Genomic DNA, 24,023 nt, shown 5'->3' with positions numbered 1-24,023 from the left:
GACGTACAGGTGAAGAAGTCTTTGGGAGAACTCAGATCCAGGAATCTCATGAGGGACCCCCAAGCCAGAATTGCTCATTTGAGGTGCTATCAAATGCCTGACCCACCAAACGTAAGAGATAATAAATGTTGATTGTTCTCTTCAGCTACTAAGTTTTGGAATGGTTAGGCATGTAGCCATAGTAACTGAAACATAAGCACAGTTTCCATATTTGATTATGAGCTCTTCCAATATAACAATTAAAAATGCATGTTTCTAGCATGAAAGAGGGTGAATGAAATATGGAAGAGATGGTTTATTGAAGAAATACTTGAATGAATAAATATTAACTTTTGGACATGGCCACATAAATTAATATCCTGTAACTTGATGAGGCCAGTTAGGTTTATTCAGCTAGGGCATTCTGAGTAACAATAATGCCCAAACCATATAAATGCAAAATAGACCTTCCTCTTCCATACGGGGGGATAATGTGTTTTTCATATTTGGCAAGCTATTGTTTATTCCCAGTAATAGCCTGAGAATAAACTGGTACAGAACTATATGTATAGAGATCTTTTTCTCCAAAAGCTTCCAGTACTATTCTTAACATCTCTACATGTGAAAAGACAACTTTCTCTTAGCGTTGGCAGCAATTAATAAAGACAAATTACCTATTTAATTGTACTGTCAAAAAAATTAAGGGGCTACAACTTCACATACAACATGGAGTAACATCAAAGTGAGAAGGACCTTAGGGACCATCTGCCCCAGTCAATCTGTCTGATCCATAAATCCCCTCTGTAACATCCTCAGTCAGTCAATCAACACTTGTCCAGTCCCTGGGATTGCTTGTGCCATGTCCAGTCACAGCAGACTGTCTCAGAAGGTGTCCATTCTACCAGGAGGTCTAATTGTTAGAATATTCTTTACTATATCAATTTAAATACCTGCCACCTCATTAGCCCTACTTCCGCCCTCTCAGGACAAGTCTGTTGCTTTTTCTATATAACAGCCCTAAAGAATATTAAAAAAAATTGCCCCTCCCCTTAGCCTTCTCTTTATTGGGATAAACACCTGGATTCCTTCAACAATTACTTATGGGACATGATTTCTGTCATCTTATCCTCTTGACCATCCTCTTCTGCGCCAGTTCCTTTCAATGTGTGGGCCCCAGGAATAAACACATCACTCTAGGAACTACTGTTTCCCCTCTTCTACATGCTTCTCCTTATATGAGTGCTGCTGAAGGTGCATTTACTTTGCTGTGGTCTTATTTATTATTATTGATCTTGGGGTCAGATTGTCTCCAACTCTTTTTTTTCTTTTTTTTGACATGAACGTCTGTCAAATTAAATGATCCTCATATGTACTTGGAGAGTTAATTTTTAAAGCTAAGAATAAGATTTGACTTTTGTCTCTCTTACATTTTACCTTGTTGGATCTGGGTTACTGTTCCAGATAACAAAAAATTTTAGTAATGTTAATGATCATATTTTACATATTTTCCTCCCATCCTTTACCTCAAACCAGTAAGTTCAAGTTAGATATATTTCAAGAGCTACAATTTTGCTACTATTAAAAGATGTTTGACAGCAAAATCAGTATCAACTTCCCTCTTCCTGCATCCCATGAGGCACCAAGTTCTACTATTGTGCCTACTAAATATGTAAATTCATCAATTATTCTCTTTCTCTACCATATTATTCCGTCATCTCTCACCTAGGTAGAATCACAGTAGCCTCCTAATTGGCCTCTCAGCCTCCCCGTTTCTGTCTACTCCAATCTGCCACCATACTGATTTGTTTACAACACAATAGCACGGACTCATCAGACAGCTTTAAAAACTAAAGATTCCCGGACCACTCCCAGACCTATTTCATCGTTATCCCTGGGGTCGGGGCTCAGACATCCATAACTTTTAAAAAGTTCTATGATTGTGCCAGAGCTTCCCGATCTTTGAAGACTGTCTGAAATGTGAGTTTTTATAAAGCAAAAAAGAACTGATGATGCATCTAAACAAATTTATTGTGGGTATCTGGAGAAGAGTTTTGTCAAGGATTTCGATTCCTTTCAATGACCTCCTAGGAAACTGAGGTGGTCTCAGAGGAAACCCGAGCAAGCAAGGAGAAAGGAGATGGGAACTAACATTTGCAGCACTAGATACCTACTTCCTTACTAAGCACTGGACTAGGACTTTTCATGGGTATTATCCCCTTTAATTCTTAAAACAATGCCACTGATAAGATACTATCATTATTTTAGAGGAGAAAAAACTCAAGTTTATATTTTTAATCCGTATGTACCTGAAGTCACAAATTGGAACACAGGAATTAAACGTGGGTCTGCCTGACTCCTATCTACAAGGCCTAGGGATTAATAAATACAAAAATATCTTAAGCAAAGGAGAAACACTGCATGTTGTATTGACACACACAGTGATGAATTTATACATTTCAACGTGGTCTATAGGCTTTAATTAGAGATCACATCTCTGTGAGAAAAATCTAGAGTCAGGAAACAGAATACTAGTCCTGGAAATGTCCCGAATTTGCCATGGTATGCCTTGATCATTGTTGTTCTATAGCTGCTCTTCCCGTCTTTCTTTAGAACCTCCAAATTTTAGCTAGGTACACAGCTGTCCTGAATAAATATTAGATTTTTCAGCCTTCCCTGCAGGTAAGTTTGGCTAGGGACTTGAAGGTGGAATGGAAGTGTCCTCAGAGGGAAGGGCTCTGGTCTCAGTCCATTGGGATGCAGGAGCTGCCATCTTGGGCCCCTCAGTAGGAGCCACAAGCTGAGCGTGGCTGAGGAAACCAGCAGGAGACTGGGTCCTTGCCTACCACTGTCCTGGATCTCTGCTTCCTTCCATAGAGAGAAATGAACACCGTTTTGTTTCATCACTGATTTCTGTCACTCCAGCTGAACCTAATCCTACCGAATACACTTGCTTTGTGATGTCCAGTCATCCCCTTTCTTTGTGTTTCAGTTTTCTCATTTATGTTAGAAAAAGGTTGGACTAGATGACACCTAAGGTCTATATCGCATTCTCTATGACTGAATGACAAGCTCTATAGAAAAGATTCCAAATTGAAATCAGGCTCTCAAAGAGATATCTGCACTTCCATGTGCACCGCACTATTCACAACAGACCATGTATGGAAACAATCCAAGTGTCTCCTGACAGACAAATGGATAAAGAAAATGTGTCATATACACACACACACAGAGACACACACTGGAATATTATGCAGCCTTAAAAAAGAAGGAAATCCTTCTATTCACAACAATATGGATAAACCTGGAGGACATTATACTAAGTGAAATTAATCAGTCACAGAAGGACCAATACTGCATGATTCCACTTACACGAGATATCTAAAAGAGTCAAATCACGGAAGCAGAGAATACAATAGTGGTTGCCAGAAGCTGGGAAGAGAGGGAAATAGGAAGTGCTTATTGAATGGGTATAAAGTTTCAGTTTTGGAGTATATTCTAGAGATCTGCTCTACAACATAAATGCCTACAGTTAATAATATGGTGTTGTGCACTTTGAAATTTGTTAAGAGGTCAGATTACATGTTAAATGTTCTTACCACGAAAAACAAAGCAAAAGCAAAGCAAAACAAAAGGGACACAAGGAAACTCTGGATGTTGTTGAATATATCTATTATCTTGATTGTGGTGATGGTATCATGGGTGTTTGCACTGTCCAAACATCAAATTATACATTAAATATGTGCAGTTCTTTGTATATCGATTATACTTCATAAAGCTGTTAATGGAAAGAAAGTCCTAATGATTTTTAAAAAATTCTTACCTCCAGCAGCTTGACACCTGACCTGCTAGTGACTAGCCCTTCAAAATCCATAAGAGGGCTATGTCAGTATCAGTGGAAGCTACTGGAAGAGAGGAATCCACCCTAGTGCAGAATGCCAGTATAAACAGTTATCAAGCAATTGCCTATCGCTGGATATTCTAACGATAGTCCACTCAGCTCAGCCCCACCTGGAAACTCACGAGACCAGACTTGAGGCTTTAATAATACCCACAGGTCTCAATCTAGAGTTTGTATCACCCCATGGTGGAGACATACATAAGAATTAGACAAGATTATTAATCATAAATGATTAACTGTAATCAAGGCCTGTAGACTCTCATGGGATGGAGAATAACATTTTATGATTTGTGATCATAAATACTTATTTATTTTCAAAATCTGCCTATCAGGGCCAGGATTAAGGTAAAGCAAGTGAGGCATTTAGGGAGCAAAATTTAAGGAGGTGTTCACTTTTAGGTGAAAGGATAAGTGGCTGGACACTCAGCCACTCCTCTTATGTAACCTACAGTCCAGCCAAATCAGATGCTCGCCTTACCCTGAACATGTCCTACACTTTCCCCCTTGGTGCCTCTCTTCATATGACTCTTCCCACTTCATCCCAGCCTGGACAACATCAGACTCCAGTCATATGTGCTCTCTTCTCTGATGCCTTCCCCGAGTTAGTCCCTCTCAGGCAGAATTGGATGATACCTCTTTCTTCATCCATAAAACTTCTGCAGGTGTACTGCTGTGGCATTTTTGAACTGTGTTCTGGTTTTGTGAACGTTGATCTCTCCCACCCTATTTTGAGCTTCTTGAGAAGGGACCAAGTTTTACCCATCTTTTGCATCCCCAGCACAGTGTCTGGTACAAAACAATAGGGATGCAATAAGAGTGCTTTTGCTAATGTATGACTTAATAAAAGCTCAAATGCGAAAAAGCCTTTAAGTTGATTTTGTTGAGGTTAACAGTGTGAATCCCCCTCTGGTTTAGTAAAGACTAGAATTCATAGAGAAAAGTGAGGTTTAAAAGACAAAAGGAATAGCCTGGAAGTTTGGGCAGCAACTGTAACCATTTTCCTTATCTGAGGCAAGCACAATAGTAAGCACTTTGTAGCCGTGTAGCATCTTTCTCCCATGAGCTCTCAGCCCACTGCAGACATGATCTTCTTCATCTTGTGTTTGAATCAACTTGCTCCAAGGTCAGAGTCAGTATTTGACAGAAACAGCAGACGTAAGAGCTCCCGATTCCCATGTCAGTGCTCTGAGTTCCAGAGCACACTGTCTCCATTAACAGTGTTCTTCTTGTCAGGGATACACGGTATATACACAGGAGGAAATTTATGAAGGAAGCTGGCTCCAAGATCTGCTTAGATATGCTTCTACACCCACTCATGTTCCATCAAGGAGAACAAATCACAAGCACTCCAAACAGTTACCTGAAGAGAGGACCATTTCAAAATTCTAGACAAATAATGCATCTCTTGCAAGTGAAAATTTACTTTATGGTGTGGATCTTTTTTGCAACTCACTAATCCTCCCTCAAGCCCATTGAATTTCTTAAGCTTTTTACCATCCTCCCCCACACTTTCTAGTGACAGGAGGATGGTTTCCAGATTTTGGGGCTGCCTTAGCCTCGACTACACCATCAGGAGACACCTACCCATACAGAGGTCTTATCTCTGCAATGCACAAAGAGTGTGGTCACTTAGTAAACATTCTGATTATGCCCCACCTGGTCCTCCACTGGAAAAGAGTGTGTATGAGGCCTTTAAGATATGATTTTCTGGATCTAATCACAATTTGGTAAGATATAAGGCAATGATAAAAGATCTCAGACTCTGTGAGTGTGCACATGAAATTTACACTTCATTTCGGAAGTTCCAAAGTTAGAGATTAAAACTTTGGGTTTTAATTTTGATGTTATAATGAGGAGTAGCAGAAATGACAACTCCAAAGTAATTGCATTACCACCTTTATTGGGTTCATGCCTTATGTGCCATGAATTTTATATGTATTATCTAAGAACCTCAGAACAACCTTGAAAAATAGAGACTATTATTCCCAATTTACAGATAAAAATATCAAGGCTTAAAGAGGTTAAGTGATTATCCAAAGTTATTCAACTGGAACATAGCTGGGCCAAGATAAAAAAATTAGCCTTTCTAACTCTGCAAGTCCATGCTCTTTCTTGTCCAATATATTGCAAAGAATATACCCAAGGAGATGGATAATAAAAATGATAGATACTTCCCAAATCCATTTTTGCTTAGAGATGGAATTTTGAATTCTCCACTGTATATGAGTAAATATACTAACCTCTAAACTCCCTTGGTATCCAAAATAATTATATTATTTTGACTTAAAAGAAGCTGGAAAAATATCCTTCTTCACTGTTCATCTCCCTCCAGTTAATTTCATTCTAAGGATAGATACAATTCCTTAAAGTGAAGCAAAGTTGCCTTTAAAATAAAAAATTCATAGAAAACATTTCCCATAGGGAGAATGGTTGTATTTCAAAGACCCCCTCCCTCTTTTTTTTCTATGAATTGGGAAGAGGAGGAGAGGAGGTATTAATAAGTTGAGTTCTAAAGTAAAACAGACACTGCCAAGTGAATAATATTAGCCCAGGACTAGCTGAAATATAGGTAGGCCAGCACTTGACTATCTGGTGCCTAAACTCAGATGACACAACTATTACTACAAACAGGAGGAAAAAACTTAAGTCAAGAGTTTAGAATCCATCACCAAAGACAATGGTTCAACATGGAAGCGAGACAGAAAGTACAAATCCACAATGTAGTTTTGAAGTATGATATAAAATACAATAAAGTATGATATTGCTGATTAATTTTGCAAATTAATAGTATTTAAGAACATGACAAATAGGTGAAAATTTAAGACCCAACACTTTTTAGGGAAATCTTTCTTGCAGCAAGTTCCAGACGACATTTCTTCTCTATGCTCCAAGTCTAGAAAAGGAACGTGTGGGGTGTGGAAGAGGAATAAGGACCAGAGATATTTGTCGAATAATCTGATGCTTTGGATACTTCACCACAGAGATGTAAGAGAGTTAAATCCTAGGACTGACCGATAAGGATGTGATGTCTAGAGCCCAGAGGAAGGATTTGCAAAGAACCATGGGATCTCTGAGACGAAAGGGCTGAAGGGTTATCCAGTCTAACCAGACCATTTTACTGATGGAGAAACTGAGGCTTGGTGATGAAGTGGCCAGTTATACTGCTGAGCGGGGGCAGAGCTGCTGTCTGAACACAAGTCTCTTGACTCTCAGGCCAATGTTCTTCCCAATTCCACAAGACACTAGTGGAAACAATGACGTAATAAACGGCTACTATGAGAAGCAAATGTATATGCCTAATGGTTCAGATTGGTTTCAGGTGACAAACACCTGAGGCCCTTGGGCCTGAACAAAAGATGGATTTGACCCAAAGATTCAATACTTACTTATATCCCCTTGTTTCCCACTTATATAAATTCATGACCAAATCAAAAAAGAGGAGAATGGATAAAGGAATTGGGAGTACGTTCATACAATGGAATACTGCTCAATAACAAAAAGGAACAGACTGATGATACAACAGCATGGATGAATGGATGAATCTCAAAACCTGCATGTTGAATGAAGAAGCCAGACACAAAAACAAATATGGTGTGATTCTATCTATCTGAATTTTTAAAAAAGACAAATAATTTATGGTGACAGAAGTTGGAAAGTAGTTGCCTCTGAGGGTGGCAGGTGGATATTGGTTGGAGAGATTCACAAGGGAACTTTCTAGGGTGATGTATACAATCGTCAAATCTCATCAATAGTTTAGAGGCCCCTAACAGAAACACTCATGATCTGAGTATTTTATTGCATGTAAATTATGCCTTTTTTAAAAATGAGAAAAAAAGCATGAAGAAAGCAAGTAATAATATTAAGTGATATTATAAATAAATGCTAAAATATATTAATATAATATTTTAAAATATAAATAAATAAATAAAAATAGGAAAAACATTAACTTTATAGCCCATTTAACATAATGAATGTCCTAACTAGGCAGGGGTCTTACTCTCAAGAGTGCAAAGAAAGAAACTAAAATTGTGCTTTTTCTTTTTATAAGGATGGACATCATTAGAAAGAGATGCTCTATTTCTCTGCTGCCTTAAATAGCTCCTATTCATAACTTAACCTTTTTTTCATAATGAGATCTGTAGCTCTTTCAATCAGCTCTTTCAATCAACATAGAAAAGTTAAAGAACACTTTCAGAGAAGGAAGGGATGCTTGAAATCATCTGGTTCAAACACACAACTGGGTAGTTGAGAAAACAGATTCAGAAAGGGGAGGTGACTTTACCAGAAGAGGCAGGACTAGAAGTTAGTGTTCTAAGTTTTCAGGATAAGCTCTTTTCACTGTCCCACACTAGTTCATGACCATGAGAGATGCCTTAAAGTTAGCCTGCCTTCAGACATTCAGCTTTATAAAGCACTGTCACTGAGAATACTAAACGCATACAGGTACAAGTTACAGAGATTGCTCTTCTCATGTGTCTTGCATGTGGGCTGACAGAAAGGACCCACAAAGATTGTGTCTCACAAGCACACTTTATCGCTAGGCTGGTCCTCATGAAGAACCTACGGTATAACCCCAGCCCTGGTGCTCTCCTAACTCTCCTGATAGGTCAGGGGTGATCTGAAGACCCCACAGCCCACAGTAACCCTGTGCATTGGGACCTGAGAAGGAAAGCAAGTCCCAAAGACAGCACCATTTTCCCACGGGGTCTGGACGCTTTCACATCACACTGCTTCTCCACCTTTAGTACAAACTGAGCCCGAGCTTGCTCTGCGGGCCTGAGGGGGCCAGAAACAAGGCTGGAGGTGGAAAAGAACGTTATTGGATTCTGGAACAAGCCAAGATGCTGTTACTGGTTCATGTGATTTCATATCATGGGCAAGTAACTTCACCATCGTTTCCTTATCTGTAAAACAAAGATACTAATGTCCCTTTGTGGGACGTAGTGAAAGTAAAATCCAGCTTCTCCAAATGCAGAGATTCACTGTTACAAGGGTTGGCATAACATCTTCCTAAGCTTAGGCTTGGCGAACAGCTGTATGGCCTCCTTTCCCAATTTCAACATCTGGTCCTCTAGGTCTCAGAGGAAGACATGGTTGTGTGCAGGTAAAACACAGCCTAACACACAGTTGCACACCCAACTATCCCTTGAATTCACAGATACTGGTTCCCAAATAGATAAGGGGTGCAACAAAGATCCGAACATATCATTCCCTGCCTCCACCAACAGCGGGAAAAAGGAAGGGAATCTTGAGTTTCTTCGAATATGAAGGAATAGGAAAACATAAGGTGGGGAAAAGAAACTGCCTCTGTTTCGTGATAAATCTTTATGTCTTTTGATTTTCTAGGAACTAGGATTGGAATAATATCCAGCACCCTAAATTGACTTGATGGGTGCATTTTTCTCACATTTTACTTGTAAAGCAGACATTTATAATTTACTACTTGTGGATAGTAAAACTAAAGTTCAGAAAAGTTAAGTACTTATCCTGGATTGGCTGTATAAACAGTTAAGTGGTGAGGCTGGGTTTTATACTTAGGCCTGTTTGATTCATTCCTATGGCTTCTCCCCCCTTCTCTTGCTGTTGACTCAAATAAATAACCCTTTCAGCAGATGTCTGAGCCCGGTCTTGACAATGAGTACTGCATTTACTGCTAGCCCTAGAAGTGATGTGCAAAATGTTTGCTGGAGCCTTGGGGGCTCTAAGTACAGAATAAACATCAGTTATCCTTGTTGACCTCATAAGGGAGCTGGGCCTTGAAATCTAACTAGGGTAACAGCTGACACTTACAGACAGCTTTTAGATATTTAGATAAGACTCTATTAAAAGCAATAAAACCTTTTCCCTGTTTGTACACCACACTGTCCACTAGCTTCAGAGTTTAAAGAGGCTTTGTGTAGCCCAAATGCCTTTCCATACTTGTAGATGCAGTCAGGGTTCTCTCGCATGAAGAATTTTAGGGAAAAAAGACCTCCTCTTTGGCGATTCTTATCAAGTTGTGAGCAGACAGAGGTGTGGGAGATACCACTGCAAACTGTGACTTCCATCCCCCAGCTTGAACGTCCAAAGTCTTATAAGAAATTGCATTTCACATTTTTAAATGGGGAATGAAACCCACTCGTGTGAAATGGAACTGCTTCCAACCTAAAGCTGTATGTTTTCAAGGAACAAAATTCTTTCTAGAATATATTGTGAGAAAGACGAGACAGACAGGGGTGAGGGGCTGGATACGCCAAGCCTTTCTGACTCCGATCGTGTCAGATGTTCAGGAGTTCCACAGCCTTAGGAAAGAAACTGGGTTTAGGAGTTTCAAAATGTGGGTTCGAATCTCGCCCATTATTCAGAAGCAAACTTGTGTCACAAAGTCCTTTATTCTCCTACAGTCTCTCTTTTTTCGTCTGTAAAATGTAGATCACGATACATCCAATATTCTACTACATTCTATTATTTAATACATTCTAGATTTATACATAATATATCTAATTAATGTAATATATATCTATATTAACATTCTAATATACTCTATTATTCAGTAATACAATACTAAAGTAAAAGAGAACATTTATTTTAATACTAGAATAACATTAAGTAATATTAACAATAATAGAATGATAAAATAATAAAGTACTGTATAAGTCATAAGATGTTAAATAAATATTGGCTGTCATTTGAGATTATTACTCATGAGAAGCTACCTGACCAAAGAAGATTTGGAATAGGAACCACTAGAGATAGTGGTTTTTAATAATATGAGTTTGCATAGGTTAATCCCTGGTCCGAAACTGTTCCACACTTTCCCATACTAGATAGATAGGGCGACAAGGTTTCCAGGGTTCCTGACGTTCCTAAACTCGTACGGCTAAAAGGACACCGTGCAAGGATTCAGACAAGGATTTTATAGAACTAAGCAAGGCTCTCCTCATTTCCTGGCCATTCTGCCTCCTTTTTTTGACTTGAGCAATATCCCTTCCTATTTCCTAACTTGTTAAGTTGTTAATTTTTCTCCAAGTAATGACAGTATTTAGAAAGACGTCTAAGGTGGAAAAGATTTTGGGAAGCAGGGCTGCAGGCATAGCAAAAACAAACCATGGCTTTAATAGTCACTGGTCATCAAACTTGAAATAAGGGCAATTTCAAGATTTGTCAGAAAATATGAACTTGGTCAGCAGAACAGAATGAATTTCTCAGCTGGTTATGAAAATGACTATTGTTCTCTTTTCCCCCAAACAAAAGCAACCTCAATTTAGCTATGAACACAAAGGACAGAGGTCTTGCCTGACAGTGAGAATAGCATCGCTGGAAATGAAGCAGGTAGCCCAGATTACTTCTTAGCTCTTCTCTACCTCTAGAACCAGTCAGTCTGGGAACAGTCACAAAACAGAGTCATATTACATTTGTACTTTAAAACATATTGTGAATATACACAGAGTATCTTGATTAGGGAGAGTGCAAACTCTTAATTCATTCCCTAGCCATAAAGAATGCAAATATGTCAGCTTCGTCATCTGTAAATGATATGGATGTAGATAGGATCTCTAAAAGGCTGTGCAGCTCTGAGAGTTTAGGAATTTAGGACACATGAACACAAAGTTAGGCAACCAAGCTGGCCACGAAACCCAGGAATTGAGTCTCATGGACTGAATGCCATTTTGTGGGAAGATATTGAAAAGATTAACTCTGTCATTGGGAATGTTTTAATTTCTATTCATTTGCGCTCTACTGAAAGTAACACAAACCATTCATTTTGGTATTAAAAAGCAATAAGAAGGGATATGGGGATATATGTATATGTATAGCTAATTCACTTTGTGATGCAGCAGAAACTAACACACCATTGTAAAGCAATTATACTCCAATAAAGATGTTAAAAAAAAAAAAAAGGATAGGATAGTTATACCAAACCATAATGAACGGAACCTTAATGAACGAATAATATCAAGGCTGTACAAACTGTTTAAGAGAATTCACAGAGAGGTAAATGGCCAACTTTGTGCTTGCATGACTTGGATACAAAACTGGACAAGGAGTGTATAAGAAAAATATAAATGAATTAATCTCTGGTATGAAAATAGATGCACAAATTCTAAACAAAATATTACCACATTGAATCCAGCAATTTATTAAAAAGTACATCATGACTAAGTAGGATTTACCTTACTATCTCAAGGATCGTTCGGGCATTGGACAATCTTTCAATACATTTCCTCAGTTTAACAAATTAAGGGAGATAATTCATATGATCATTTTAGTATAGGGAAGGATTTCTTAGGACGGAAAGTCACATTAGAAAAAGACTGATAAAATCAACTACATTGAAATTAAAAATTACATTCATGCTTAGTATAAGACACCATAAAATGTGTTTAAAAAGCCACAGACTGGGAGAAATGATTGCAATGTATAACACTAAGAAGGGATTAGTACTACAAGATAATAAATAGACAAAAAAACAAAGAACAAACAAAAACATTGAAACAGTTGACAAAGGCAATTAACTGAAGATGGATTCTGAAAGGCCAGTAAACATAACCTCAGTAACAGTGAAATTTAAATTAAGACCACTATGAGATACCAATTTATATCCAGTCACCAGAATGACACAAAAGTTCTGATGATATGAAGTACTGTAAAGATATAGAAAAATAGGAACTCTTGTACACAGCTAATAGGATTATAAATAGGTACTCCATATTCAAAGACAATTTAATAATATTTTAAAAGTTTTGAAATGCACATATTCTCCTATCTAGCAATTCTACTTCCAGGGATACTTCTTTAAAACAAAACTCTCAGAATCTGAAGGATGTTCATTGCAACATTGTTTGTAGGAATACAAAATTGGGAAAAAAAAAAATGTCCATAAGGAAGAGAATCACAGTGTAAATTTTAGTACAATGGAGTATTATGCTTCAACTAAAATGAAAATACTAGGTTTACAAACATTTATTTGGATGTATCTGGAAAACAATGTTAAGTGAAAAAGAGATTCAGAATTTTACATAAAATATATTTATGTAAATGTAAAACACAGTATGTCCAACATATAATGAATATTAAAAAAAAAAGCAATAAGAAAAATGTACCAATTAAATGTCTTATGAAAACCTAGGTGATGCATCTAACAGAATTAAACAGCTCCTGGAATCAAACTGAAAATTCACCCATGCATTCATTCATGCATTGAGCCTCTACTGTGTGCAAAGCATAATTATAAGCCCTGCAGGGATAGAGTGAGGAATCAGATCATGGCTGCTACCCTTGTCACGTTGCTCACACAGAAACAATATGAAGGAACCCCATACAGGTCTGGAAAGTTGACAAAACAGAAAAGTCATGGAACACCAAATGCTTATTGTATAAGTCTAGGGAAAGTATGAAAGCCCTAAGACCGGCACCAAGAATTGCTATAGAAATATGAACACACAGAAACGTTTTGTGTTTGCCCTCCTCCAAGGCTATAGACTAAAGAGAATAATCTTTTATTTTATGCTTAAAGGGACGACATCAAAGAGTTGGAGGCTCAAGATGTGGGGAAGCGAAAGCTCACACAAAGAGAAATCAAAACAGTAGTTTGGCAGTAGAAGCTTTTGATACATGTTTCTTTATTCTCCCCCTTCTTTAAAGAAAATTAAAATAAACATTTCCTGGAGTTTCAAAAAACCTAACATGACCCTACAGTTCTAGACAGAAGTAATATATGAAATTTATCTGAAGTAAAAGGCAAAATTGCCGGAAAGCATTTGTTCTAAATCCTGGCAGACAGGTGTTCACAAGATAGGTAACAAAGCCCTTGTTTTCTTTAACAAAAACGAAAAGACATGCACAGGAACAAGATGCACATGGGAGACGATTAGAATGGTTTCCCTGCAACAAAAACTATTGTCCTTGCCTATGGAGACTGTGCAGAGGCTCGTCCTTGAATCAAGAACTGTTACCTTATTGTAAACACCTCTCCTGTTAGATAGGGATGGGCACAGGCACCCTGCCCACACACACTCCACTGACCTCACAGTGGATGGAGCTTTTCCTCACGGTAGCAGACGTCCTTTCTTGCTGCCACCACTGATGGCTGCTGGAACTCTTTCTCATTTGCCTTATAGCTTATTCTCCAGTAGGGTCAGGAGCCGTGAATAATTATTTTATCTAACGCTGGATTAAATGAGTTTCCCTGTGGGCTAAGGGATGCAACTAATTGGTATAAGCGTCTGTGATAAAATGAGAATGAACCATAAGGAAAACACACAGAACCAAGCAGGAATTAGCTTTGCCACAAACTCTTCCCAGGACTTTCAGTGAGGCAAAGGGCTCCCTCAGGGTTGAGTTGCTTCATCTCTGAAAAGGGAAGGCTGTAGTGAATTCTGTCAAGATCTATGAATTGGAATACTCATTCATCTCTGAACTACTAGAACATAACCCACCTGTAATTAGGGCGCTTCCCATACGGATTGTCACCGATCATTCAAATCCTTTCACTTGGGGTCCCACATGCTATGGCAAAATTTAGGATTGCATTACTGGTCCATGAGAAAAGTGTAACCCGTGAACAGTCATTCACTTATGAAATAAACAGTTATGGAACATCAGCTTTCTGCATGGTCTTGTGCTAGGCACTGGGCTTATAATGAACTGGGCAAGGAGGTTTTCTGCATTGCAAGAGCTTACCACCTAGTGGGGGAAACTGAGGAAGTAAGAGACAACTTAACATTTCAATGGTGGCATTTATGGTAGGTTGATTAAAAATTCTCTAGGCTCAAAGATGAGAAAGCAGGTAACTTCCTTGGTGGGGAAGGCTGGTAGCATGACATCTGAACAACTGAGATCATCAGCCAGAGGAACTCCAAGAAACCAGGCTCAAATATTTCACTCTAGCATTCAGCTTAGCACTGGACTTCAGGCCAAAAATCCAAAACAAACAAAGAACAACAAAAAATGAAAATGAAAATTAAAAAATAACAATATAGGCTTGATAAAGGGCGAAGACACACAATGTAGTGCTGACAGCACATTGCTATACGCTCCTGCCACTTGCTACCACGACACGTATTATTATGCTGACAAGAGAACAGGGTGTGTACAGAGGCAGGTAAAATTCAGACCAAAGGTAGGAAACATTTTTGTGAGACCAAATATAAAAGGCTATATAGATATTTGGCTGACTGAACACTTTTTAATCTAAGTTTTTAAAAGGAGGGGTTTGTGGAGGATTTTGGCTTTAATAATGAGACCTTGGTTTTATTCTTCCTAAAGTGGGCAAAAGAATAAAAATATCACTACAATAAAATAGTGATACTTTTAATAATAATGTGAACCATACAATGTAAAGATAGATAGCAAACAGACCCCGAAAAATACAAGTATAAACATATTTTTCTTTTCCAAATGAGGAGAATCACAATACATAAACAGTCTGTACAAAAAGAATTAGCAGCGCTTTGCTGGGATATCCTTGAATGGACAGATTAAACAGCCTCATAATTTCTTGGGCTCTTGGGGATTAATTTACTTCATCGTGGCTCGTGGTTGTAGGGAGGACTCTTAGAGAAAATAAATGAGTTTGGGGCTGGCTGAAAGTGTAAAGTGGCTGGATTTGTAAGTGAAGACATTTTGCTTAGTGAAATCTCTCATCAGGTAAACTGCCAAGACTCCAACAGCCCTTCAAGAACAGACAAACACGTTCAAACCAGTTTTGCCTGTAGACAGAGCAACGCTAATTGCTTTACCCAGATTCTCTTGAACCTTCCTGCATGCAGAAACATTCAAATAGCCAAGCTGTATACACTGTCTCCAGGATCCAACCCTCCACCTGTGGAAAGGAATTCAAGTTTCAACTCTATCTCGCTGCCACAGGTTTGCTTTGGAGTCTAATTACCAACTAAGTTTGATGACAATGTAACTGGCTCCAGGGCCTTCTTGTTCCTTCCAAACAAAACGAAAAACAAATTCCTGAAGCGAGACCTGAAATGCACTGCTGGGAATCCAGGGTCAGTGATGCAATTCCAAACAGGGGCTGGTCTCCTCTTATCTTCACATCAGCAGCTTCCCTGGAGAGCCTGTCTTCATAAGCATGGACCAGCTTTAACAGATATTTAGTGACAAATGACTATTATTTTAATAATAATAATCATTTGCTGATGTACAGCCACCAATATTTTCATAGATGCCACCTCACTTGATGGCCACAATTCTATAAGGAAAATATGCAGAGCAGGGCTTATTAACTTATTTAACTGGGTGAAAGTTTAGACTGCGGCAGAGTGGTAAAACTGGGAGCAAAAGATCCAGTGCTATCTGTCACATGCATTCTCCTTCAGTCCTTCTTTTATGAAAAAGGATGGCTCTGGAATGTTAGCCTCTTGGGATAGTCCAGACCCAAGAGAACTAGGACCTCCTCACCGGCCCACCTGAATCCATGGCTCATCCTAAGCTATAATACACTACAGAGTGTATTACCTCCACAAGAGCTGAGCTTGACAACATGCAAACCTGTTTAACACTGAAGTGGGCTGCCCTGTGAAATGGTAGCTCCCTGCCACTGAAGATGTTTAAGCAGAATCTTGGTAACCACTTGAGTTGGACAACAGTAGAGGGGACTCCTTCATTGGATGAGGCTTTTCTGAAGAGTATCTGTTTAGAATACTGTAAAGGGTACTGTATTAGCTTTCAATTGCTGCCTAACATTCTTGGTGGCTTAAAACAACATAATTTATTATCTCATGGTCTTTGAGGGTCCATGCATAGTTTTTCTGGGTCCTCTACTAAATCTCACAGGCTTGCAATTGAGATGTTGGCTGAGATGCATTCTTATCTGGAGGCTTGACTGGGGAAGAATCTGTTTGTAAAGGATAGTTGATCCGTGATGCAACAGAAACAATCCAGGATAACCACAGAATCTGAATAGGTTCCTGGACTCTGCAATAAACTTGGCCCGTAATGCTGAGCCTCTTACTATAACAAGACAGATCAACACATCACTTAGTATCACTGAATTGTACAGATAAATACAGAGACCTCTGGGGTTTGCCCAGAAACAACCTTCTTCACTGTTTCTTAAGTATGTGTGTTCATTGGGAGAGGGGCTATTTTAAAATGATATTTAAATCTGGAGAGGGGGTTGTGCATACACTCTTTTTTCAGCCTATAAGCTTAAAAACGCTTTCATAAATTCTATATTCTTTACCATTAGTGTCAAATCTTAGATACACCTGAAAATTCTAAAGGGCTTCTGCTTCTCTGGTGTGTGTGGAAATTATAAAAAGTGTCCATTTCTTTCCTTCACATACATCAGTCATTATATTTTCACAGAGTTTATTCATCCCCCCCTGACATTTATACATGGCAATTTATATTTTCTGAAATTTCTTAACATGTCTTTTAATCTTCAAAGTATTCCTGTGAGTCAGGGAGGGCAAGAGTTAGTTTTATTTTACAGAAGTGAAAATTGAGACTTTAAGGCATTTTCCAGGGTCATAGGGTGAGTAAATAGCAAAACTCGGGTGAGAATTCAGGTCATCCAAGTGCCAGGCATGAACTTTTTCAAACTTGATATTATTGCTTCAGGTAATAGGAATTCAGGTGTTGACTCTGCCTTTTTTGCCATGTGCACTTGGATTTTTCACTTCACTCCTCTGGGCATGTTTTCTTACTAGAAACATGCAGCTGATAATATCTGAAGTTTGTACCTCAACAGTTGTTCTAAGGATCAATCGAGAAAATGTATGAAATTGGTCTTTTACTAGAAAGTGCTAAACAGCTAGAATAACATGATTACTAGAGGTATATGGCATGCATGTGGGTTTTGACAGGGGATTGGGTGACTCCCAATAGAGAGAAATGGTTACGATTGCGTGAAGGTGGAATGAGGCTATAGGAGCTGGCTGGATCCACAGTCAAATGATCCTCAGAAAGCTTCTGTGAAGGAGCAGAGGGGTGTGTGAGTCAGGGAGACAAGGACCATGAGTTTGGCCTTCTGTAAGAGGTGGGAAGGATGGTGATGAGAAAGCAGGGAGGGGACGAGGAGAGGATGCAGCTGGTGTTTAGATGTGATATGAGAACGGGGAGAATTAGAGAAGGGTTCTAAAAACTGGCTTCCAGGAAAGATTACTGTGTCTAGGAAAGGGATATCCCATTTGTTTCTTTCTAATTTAGCAAGCGAACATAGATTCTTCTGTGTGCTGGGCACTATGAGGGACACAGAGACCAACAAGAGGAGGTTGTTGTCTTCAAAAGTTCAGTCCAGGGGCTTCCCTGGTGGCGCAGTGGTTGAGAATCTGCCTGCTAATGCAGGGGACACGGGTTCAAGCCCTGGTCTGGGAAGATCCCACATGCCGCGGAGCAACTGGGTCCGTGAGCCACAACTACTGAGCCTGCGCGTCTGGAGCCTGTGCTCCGCAACAGGAGAGGCCATGATGGTGAGAGGTCCGCGCACCGCGATGAAGAGTGGCCCCCGCTTGCCGCAACTAGAGAAAGCCCTAGCACAGAAACGAAGACCCAACATAGAAATCAATCAATCAATCAATCAATCAATCTTTAAAAAAAAAAAGAAAAAAAACGTTCAGTCCAGTAGGAGAAACAGACACAGATGAAAATACAGGTATTTTGAGAAAAATGGAATATTAGAGGCACAAAGTCAGATAAGAATATCATACACACAACATATACACATATACACTATATATACATCATATTTATATATTATACAATATATAACATCACATTAATAACAATACAAACTAACAATCATTAAGTTTCTACAGGGGACCAGCCCCTGCGTTGAACACTTAACAAGTATCATCTCATGTAATTTCCACAACAACCCAAGAAGATACCCCGAGAAGAAGATTTCTCTTATGATCCCTGATATAAAGATGAGGACTCTGAGGCCCAGTGAGGTCTATTAACGTGCCCAGTCACATGACTTGGATGGATGGAGCTGGGATTCCACCTCCAGCCCATGCTGTCTGACCTGGCACTGAGACCTTTGGTCCCTCCTCCTCTGGAACTCCCTCTTCCTTCCCGGCTTATTTTCTCTCAGCACTTATTACTTTCCCAATATTCTATATAACTTCCAATGATTTTGTTTATTGTCTCCCCTCTGAATGGAAGCTCCACGAGGAGGAATTTTTGTGTCTTTTGCTCACTGTTGTATCCTCAACAACTAGAACGGTACCTAGGACCAAGTATGTCCCCAATAATATTTTGTTGAGCAGGTACATGAATAAATGTTAAGAGATCACATTATCCTACTGTGGGTCTCATAGCTAGGGAAGAAGGTGGCCAGATGGAAACATTTGGAAGAAGAATGCGATGTACCATGAAAAGGTAGATGGAGAGGAAAGTAGGAGAATGGAAAAAGTTATGCAGATAAAGAAACACTGAAAGCAGGTGGTGGGGAAGCAGATGGGAGGAACCGGGGTTGTTTGCAGGTCAGTGAGGAAAAGGACGATGAGAGAGATTTACAGTCCACATTCCACCAGGCACTCAGCTCAGTACACACTCAAAGCTCTGAATTCCCTCACGTCACGCTGTTACATGGTTGGAGAAAGGAATCTTCCCCCTGTCCCACCATTTGGCTCCTGCCTACATCTCCTCCTACTGCTGAAGTGCAGAACTCCCAGTATTTTCTTCCTGTCTACTCCTCTCCCCATTGTGGGAATGTCAGCCAGCTCCACTACTACTTCCTTTCGTGTTGTCAGTGACCCAACTGATTGACCTTCACTCATTCAGTCGTTTACCAAGTACAAAATTGAGTAAGACTTGTCTTATCCCCTTACCTGGGTTTCTGATTCAGCTGTGCAGAACCACCACATGATGGAAGTAGTCATGTTTCCCTCTCAAGTCGCTGCTATTTGGTTTGTACTCTTTATATCAGCAAGAAAATAAATGTATGTGGTGATGTGCTGTAGGGGTGGGAAATTATCTTCCCATAATCATGTGTCTTGGCAATAGTATGTTTATGTCACTATTATTTTAGCTTTGTTTCAAAAGAATATCCTGAGTGGTTGCCGGATCGGAGTTACAAGTCCTAGCTCTCTTATTTCCTCACTATGTGATCTGGCTGGTCATATATAAATCTTTGTTTCCTCATTTGAAAATGAAGATGGTATGGTAGGTGAGGTGGTGGTAACATTTTGAAGTTCCAGACGGCTCTAATATTCCATCCCATTATTAATAAAATTTCTCAAATCTCCTGTATAATCAATCTCTTTTTAATAGCCCCAGTCAATGGAACAACTCGCTCCAGCATTCTGCATATGGTTTCTGCCATTTATTCATACACCTATTCAACCAGTAGTCTTTGAACAGCTACAGTGTGTGAGGAACTAAGCCTGCCCTAAACCTCATTAGGAAAGGGGCAGGAGGAGATAAGATGGGACCCTACTATCATCTCAAGGAATTTCATATCTAGTAGGAGATAAAGCATATTCAACTAAAAAACAAATAACACAAGATAAAACGTGGCTGAAGATATCCTGGGAAGTACAGAGATGACAGTGGAAATTCAGAGGAGAGGACTGTCACTTTCAGCCAGGACAATTAGGGCAATATCTTTTCAGAGGACGAGGTATTTGAGTTAGGTCTTAAGGGATAGGATGCATGCCAGTGGTGGAGGTGATGGTGGTGGTGGTGGTGAAGGAATTCCAGGCAGAGACAACAATACAAGCAAAGACACAGTGATGGGAAAACCTATTGCTAATGTGAGGGGATAATGAAGGAGGTTAAGGACACAGAGTTACCAGTCAGATCATGGAGGACCCACAATGCCAATCTAAGATATCTAGATAGTATGTGATAGATATTATTTGACATTGCACATTAAGCCACATTCCTGTTTGCATGCAGTCTTCTGCCTATTAAAATGTCTATCCTAATACACACTGCTCAATTAAGACTAATAGGGCAGAACTTTCCAGATGAGACCTTGAACTAATTACTACAGAAAGTTAATGGGGCAAGAATCTACACTGAGGACAGCAAGATGTGTCCAATAAGTAAATCAGTAGAAACCAGAGAGTATTTTGTTAGTGCCCCAACCCAAACCAAGCATTAACTGGATGCATTCAAAAATGGCAAAAACCCCTCAGCCTACAAGAGAGCATGAGCCGCTCTCGAGAGCGCTAACCTGTCCACTGGAGAGTCTGGAAGTGTTTGCAAGTGTACTGTTCTCTTCAGTCCGTCTTCTGGCTGCTGCTTCTGAACCCAAATAAGTGACAGGCTATAGAGAATGAGCTGTCTGCCACGTAGAGTGGCACATAAAGACCCAGGGGAGGGGAGGGTGAGAGGAGACTTGAGGGGGTGGAGAGAGGAAAGAAAGTCTAGGTAGGATTATGTCAGCGGGTAACCTAGGTAACCAGAAAACATCTTGTATATTCTGCTTGAGAGTTCAGTGGCACATGGAAGAAAAATGTGCCCTACTTCTGTCAACATCAACAGCATGGGAACAGGACATCTCTGTGCCTCGGTCAAGGTGAGAGCAGAGCTTTCCAGGACCCTTAAGTCTTAAGCATTTTGCAAAAAAAGAAACACACAGATCTGGAGTGTGTGTGTGTTGGTGGGTGGGGGGAGGTGGCACTGGAGTGTGGTTGGTGGTGAAGAAAGCTCTCACAGTGAGCGGGAGGTATTGTGAAGGTCCCAGACTATCGGGGTTACGTAGTTCTGAAGGCAGCATCCTATCAACTCAAGGGTTGAGTGGATATCCTGCAAGGGAAGGGCTCAACCCAGTTGACAGGGCTCAACTCCAGAGACAGGACATGGAGACACCTTGCTATCTTCCTCAGTTTGGCAGACCACAGGGTTCTGGGGCAGAGAGAGAGCACTGGACTTTGTAGGTTCACTAATGAGAATATTAGTGTCCTAATAATTATGGCTAATTTATAGCTAATACTTAATAGCACTTACAATGTGCCAGGAACTGTACTGAGATATATGTATGTGAACATACACATACATATATATGCATATGTGAGAACGAGTATATATGTATGAGTATACAGTCAGCCCTCAAGATCTGCGGATTCTGCATCCACATGTTCAACCAACCATAGATCAAAAATATTCGGAAAAAGTTCCAGAAAGTTCCAAAAAGCAAGACAAATTTGCTGCATGCTAGCAACTATTTACAGAGCATTTACATTGTATTTACAACTATTTACTTATGTAGCATTTATAGTGTATTAGGTATTAATAAGTAACGTAGAGATGACAAAGAATACAGGAGGAGGTGCATAGGTTATATGCAAATACTAAGCTATTTTATATAAGGGACTTGAGCATCTGTGGATTTTGGTATCTGTGCGGGGTCCTGGAACCAATCCTCCCACATATATTTGTAGACGTATATAGTCACAGACATTCTCGTTTGATCCTCATGGCAATGCTGTTACAGAAACTTACAATCCTCATTGTAGATAAGAAAACTAAAACACAAAGAAGGTATGTAACTATGCCAAGACCATCTAACTAGTCTGTGGTGGAACTGGGAATTCTACAGAGACAGTCAGGTCATGGTCCATATTGGGGAAAAAAGGTGAAACTACCAAGCATAAAGAAAAAATGTACTTTCACACTTGTGAGCTCTAGTGAGTATGCATATGTGTGTGCGCTCATGCACACACACACACGCACACACACATTAAAAGAGATACTCAGGTACCACTGCACCTGTACTGAAATGAACCTCAGATTGGAAAGGCGGCATAAATGGTCACCACTCTATAACTTTATCACAATGTTGTAAAAAAAAAATTGATGATATTAATAATCAGTACTAACTTGGGTATATGGTTTTATAGTTCATAAGAACTTTCAAAATCAGACATGTGCATAGAATGTGGGGGGCTAGCAAACCATAAGCAGAAGGGGTATATATTTTCTGCTTATTATGCAGCTGCTTCTGGTCACTTAAGATGAATTTCTGCCAATCCATAATAGCAACATGATTCTCAGATATGCCCTCACTCGTCATTCCCAGAACCATTATCCCACTTTACTTAAGGCTTCTAAAGCTCAGTACGTCATCCTCACCTTGGCCTTGGATGACTAAATTTATGAAGGAGACTGTGAGGTTTCATTTTGGAACTCAGATGAAGCCAGAGAAATGTGCCAAAGATGACAATGGACATATGGTCCTTAAAAATGATTCTGACAGAATTCAGAATAAGCATGCCCACTGATTTCACATCTGTGGTGATGCAGCTGACATGCCATCAACACAAAGTAACCACTCCCACGTGGCAGGTTCACGATCTTGCACGTGGTTCAAGGAGAGACAGAGTTCTCTGAGGGTTGTACTGTTCCAGTAGCTCACAGGCCAACTCAAATTGATACCATCCAAACTCAAACAGCAATTGCCAGCACTCTGGAAGGGGCTGTCATTCTAGATCCGTGCTGTCCAACAGAACTCTTTGCAGTGATGAACTCTTTGCACTGTCCAATATGGTAGCTACTCCTTATTTGTGACCGTTGAGCATTTGAAATGTGGCCCATGGGACTGAGGAGTTGAATTTTTAATTTTAACTAGTTTACATTTAAAGAAGCCACATGTAGCTAGTGGCTACCATATTGGACAGTGCAGGTCCGGATCACCTAGACCAGCATGTTCACTTTACTCCTCCCATGAGTCATATCCTTTAAACCTGACATCACCCAAATGAGTGAACGCACTGTTCAGAGGACAACACTGTAGCGACAGAGGGTAAATTACTTGCTCAAAATGGCACAGCCATTCCACAGCAGAGCCAGGGTTATAAAATAAACCTCCTGATTCTTCTGCCACTGAACTACATATTTCTGAGATGAAATGATGATACAAATAAATAGATGAGTATGAGTCAAATCATGACCATTAACCTCCTCTTTTCTCCTTAAAATTCACGACTTTTGTAGCAAAGTATACTTAAGATCTAATGGTTTTAAGAATTAGCAACAGTAAAAACAACAAAAAAGGTCAGCCACAAAGATTGGATAGCTGTGCAAAGGGCAGAATGTAAAAGTTTTATGATTGACAAATGACAAAACTGGTGAGTTGAAGACATAATCTGAAAATCCTAAATTAAAAGTTATTATTAATAGCATAATCTTTTTGGACTAGTAAAAACACGCTAAAAACCCCCATTAGAATCTTTGCCAGCTGATTACTATAGTTCCACAT

The 24,023-nt window shown here is 39.5% G+C and overlaps 1 protein-coding gene and 1 long non-coding RNA gene across 9 annotated transcripts in view; one reads left to right on the top strand and one right to left on the bottom strand.

Annotated features, from left to right (window-relative positions):
- Positions 1-24,023, bottom strand: part of LPP (LIM domain containing preferred translocation partner in lipoma) — a 692,297-nt gene that overhangs the window by 35,706 nt on the left and 632,568 nt on the right. The gene's annotated exons all lie outside the window — the stretch shown is intronic.
- LOC309660690 overlaps positions 1,299-24,023 on the top strand; it is a 326,684-nt gene continuing 303,959 nt past the window's right edge. Inside the window, exon 1 of the long non-coding RNA XR_014263547.1 lies at positions 1,299-18,216. This is a non-coding gene — a long non-coding RNA (uncharacterized lncRNA). The remainder of the gene's footprint in view (positions 18,217-24,023) is intronic.

The sequence above is a fragment of the Balaenoptera physalus genome (genome assembly GCF_965194825.1).
Source record: "Balaenoptera physalus genome assembly, chromosome: 4".
Taxonomy (NCBI): Eukaryota; Metazoa; Chordata; class Mammalia; order Artiodactyla; family Balaenopteridae; genus Balaenoptera; species Balaenoptera physalus.
This window is presented reverse-complemented; position numbering and strand designations above follow the sequence as displayed.